Raw genomic sequence first — 4,643 nt, 5'->3', positions numbered from 1 at the left:
TGTGGGGACAGAGAACGGCCGTGAGGTAAGGAGGAGCCAAGTTATTGAGTGCTTTGTATGTCAGAAGGATGATTTTGAAATGTATCCTGTATGAGATGGGAAGCCAGTGCAGTTTGTGAAGGACGGGGGTAATGTGATTCCTGTAGGGGGTACGGGTGAGAAGGCGTGCAGCGGAGTTCTGGATATATTGTAGTTTATTGAGTTTGGCTGGAGATCCAAAAAGAAAGCTGTTACAATAATCGAGTCTGGAGGTGACGAATGCATGTATGAGGGTTTCTGCAGCAGAGTAGGTGAGGGAGGGGCGGAGGCGGGCTATGTTCTTGAGGTGGAAGAAGGCAGTTCTGGTGATGTGGTTGATGTGCTGGTCGAATCTTAGTTTATTGTCGAAAATGATACCTAGGTTGCGGGAGTGTGTTGAGAGAGGGAGGGTGCAGTTGTTGATGGTGAGGGTGAATTGACTGTTATTTATGTGAGCTGTAGGGTCTATGATGATTATGTCCGATTTGTTGCTGTTGAGTTGAAGATAGTTAAGTTGCATCCAGGATTTAATTTCGCTGAGGCAGTTGTAAAGTGTAGATTTGGTGCTGTGTGAGATGGTTTTAGTGGAGATTTGTATTTGTATGTCATTGGCGTAGCAGTGAAATTGCAGTCCAAATTTTCGGATGATCTGACCAAGGGGGAGGATGTAAAGAATGAAGAGGAGGGGACCAAGAACTGAACCTTGGGGGACACCTTGTGGTAGGGAAATAGCAGGGGACGTGCAGTTGTTAATGCTGATGAATTGTTGTCAGCCGGTGAGGTAGGAGTGGAACCAGGAAAAGTGCAGTGCCAGTGATGTGTACAGACTCTAGTCGGGAGAGCAGAATGGTGTGGTTGATTGTGTCAAAAGCAGCAGTGAGGTCCAGGAGGATGAGGATGGTGAGTTGTCCGGAGTCCGAGGACTGTCTATACATTGTATAGAGACAAAATTAACAAAAAGAAAAAAGCCAATAGGCTCTTAAGTGTTTAATTTATTGAGCTAAACAATTTTTTTTCCTTAATGCCAAAAGCTGTGTCAATATTAAGTTTGAGGGAGGGGAAAAGATCTCAGCATGCTTTTTACTAATGACCAAGTACTGTTACCTAATTTTGCAGCGCTGTCTTAAGTCGTTCCATGTTGATTTTTGTTACCGCTGAACAATTCGATAGCTAATTGGGAACAAGTTAGCAAACATTGAAATTCACAGGAATTTATACAGACTCGTCACTCAAAAGATTCATAATAATGTCAACTATTTTATTTAGGTAATGCTTTTCTTTCCACAGTCACCATGCCCAAATTCTTCGGTGAGTAATTAAAGTGATCCCGACACCGAATTTTGGCTCATTGGCTGCCATTATGACTGTGAAGGGTGAATGTTTATTCTAGTGCGGTCAATTACACTGAAACATGAGCATTCACAGGCAGTCTTCCCAGTTTAAATGAATTGGACATCTAGCGCCATCAATGGCATGGAATGAGTTAGATATTTTAAAAAATCAACTTTAGTGTTACCTGGGGCTGTAATAACCAGTGTGTATTTGTTTTCAATTTCATTAATTTAGTTAACATTGTATTCATATATATTTATAATCATAAAATACAACATTTAATAAACATTAGCAAATGTTTTTTAAATTACCTAAGATAGTCACTTACTCTATAAATGGTCTTAAGTGCCAACTTTTGAATAGCCGTCCAGTCCTGACCACTGTTCCCGAAAGGGTTAAAAAGAAAGTATAATGATCCCAAGCAACTTCCCTCTTTAAACTTCACGCCCTCAATCTATCGTGGATTTTTTTTTTCTCAGTTAAAAAAAAAAAAAACAATGCAGTACTTTATAGTGCGGTCTTGATCCGATCACGTAGTCTCTCACTCTCGTTCCTGCTGCTTTCCTTGGTCAGTGGAGTTTATTATTAAAGTTAATAATGATTGACAGACGTTGAGGTTTGATCTTGCTAGAGACACTTGTAAGCTGAAACTTCAAAGCGCTGCATGCGTCAATCATCGTTTAACTTGTTAAATAGTTGCTGTGGCAACTCATTGTAAGTGAGCAGCTTGAGCAGATTTGAGTGGACTCAATGAAGCATCTAAAAAAGATATGGATTTTTCTACTTTATTCTTGTTTAAAAATAATTATGTTGGACGGTAACATATTTAAAACTTTTTTTTTTACATTTGAAGTGCTTAAAAACCATTTATTAAATCAATTTACTGTATTTTTCGGACTATAAGTCGCACCTGAGTATAAGTTACACCAGCCCAAAAATTTGCAATGAAGAGGGGGAAAAAAACATATGTCGCACCCCAGTGTAAGTCGCATTTTTGAGGGAAATTTACTTGATAAAATCCAACACATAGAACAGATACGTCATCTTTGAAAGGCAATTTAAAATAAAAATACAATAGAGAACAACATGCTGAATAAGTGTACAGTATGATAATGTTACATGATGCATGACCAACGAAATGAGAACATGACTGGTATGTTAACATAACATAGCTATTAAGACTTATTCAGATAACTATAGCGTAAAGAACATGCTAACAAGTTTACCAAACCATCAGTGTCACTCCAAAACACCAAAATAACATGTGAAATGATATAATAATGCTATAGTATAGTATATAGTAATGTTAATAATTTCACACATAAGTCGCTCCAGAGTATAAGTCGCACCCCCAGCCAAACGATGGGAAAAAAAAAAACTGCGACTTATAGTCTGAAAAATACGTTACATTTAAAAAAAATTTTTTTTTTTTTTTTGAGGAAAAAAGTGAAAAAACATGTCTTATATGTATCTCTTTATCCAATGATAAACCTGAATAAATACATTGAACACACAAAGCTACTTTGCGGTTTTTCACTTATAGCAGCAGGTTGTGGTCCCCATTAACCGTGACAAATGAGGGATCACTGTACTCTCAAAGTGCAGTTTTTGAGGACACATAATTTGAGTGTTTTTACTGTGTTATACTGTCTCATCCATCCTAGCACTGAACAAATGAAGCCTCAGGAAAACATTAGTTACCAAAACATAATTTATTTGTGAGGAATCTCACTACTGAAGGGACACTTTTTGACATTCAAAGTGAAAAAAAATACTGAGAGCATTCGGTTGTTTAAAGAATTAGTAAAATCATCTGAAATGTTTTAAAACATGAAATTGTTGCATAAATTCCTGTTAGACATAAAGTAAATATATAACTTCCTCATGCAGGAAAAACTCCGTTTGGTGATATTATGCGTTCATACAGTTTAAAGTATGTAATTTCACTTATTTGTGTCGCAATCACATCAGTAGTGCAGCATCACTGTCCCACCATTAGTCACCATCTTTGTAGGGAGTGGTTATTCAACCTGTACTTGGTAAGCAGCCCAGTGCTTAGCCTAATATTGCATGTTTAGAAAAAAATACTCTTAAGCTAAAGTACAGTCATGAAGAGCAAGAGACGCTGTAAATCACTAACTCCCAATGTAAGTAGTTACACTGATAATGTTTTTTCCATTTTTGAAAACAAGGAATGATTTTGCAGCTAAACATTTAGAACTCAACTGTGTTGAACCGGAATTATTATATGAAAAAATATTTTCACGGATGAATATTTCAAGAAAGATATTCGATCGTAACTCCAAGAACGCTCGATTCATGTAAATCTTTTTTTCCCTAACATGCTGACATTAACAAATCAACTAAAATATCTGGCTGACTGAATAAATCCGTAACAAGCAAAATTTTCACAAACAATAAAATATAAAATCTCATTTTCACTTAATGTTTCACTTGCGTTAATGCCTCTGCCTGGTAAAACGTGATAGAATAAAATGACCACTTTAACAACTCCACATCTGTTGGCTGAAACTCCGATAACAGATCACTTGCTTCCTGCTAACATTGACTTGAGGTTATTATTTTTAATTCCTAAAAAAAAAAGGACACACTCAACCAGTGAGAATGTTAAAAATATATATTTCTATTATATCTTCAGACGTTCACCATCACGTGATAAGTAAATGAATTAGCAAAATGTAAAGATATTAGAAAAGCGGAAGTTACGTCAAAACATGCACCTGTTATTTCAACCTTGATTTCTTTTGTAAAATCAATCACTGCTATTAACCTCTATAGACCTCAAATCTCTATGTTAATAGGGAAGTTTGGCAGTGAATGCCTTTTAAAAGCTACAAGTTTATGGACTCATTTAATTTAGCCCATGCATGTCACATACTGGTCCTTCTCAAAAAAATTAGCATATTGGGAAAAAGTTCAATCTTTTCTGTAATGTGCTGATAAACATTAGACTTTCACATGTTTTAGATTCAATACACACAACTGAAGTAGTTCAAGCCTTTTATTGTTTTAATATTGATGATTTTGGCAAAAAAGTCAAGAAAAACCAAAAATCCCTATCTCAAAAAATTAGCATGTCATGAAAAGGTACCCTAAAGAAGCTACTAACCTAATCATCTGAATTAACGAATTAACTCAAAACCTCTGCGAAAGATTACTGAGGTTTTTAAAAACTCCTTGCCTGGTTCATTACTCAAAACCCCAATCATGGGCAAGACTGCTGACCTGACTGCTGTCCACAAGGCCATCATTGACACCCTCAAGCAAGAGGC

Source organism: Corythoichthys intestinalis, chromosome 3, assembly GCF_030265065.1.
Source record: "Corythoichthys intestinalis isolate RoL2023-P3 chromosome 3, ASM3026506v1, whole genome shotgun sequence".
Taxonomy (NCBI): domain Eukaryota; kingdom Metazoa; phylum Chordata; class Actinopteri; order Syngnathiformes; family Syngnathidae; genus Corythoichthys; species Corythoichthys intestinalis.
Note: the sequence above shows the minus strand (reverse complement) of the source record.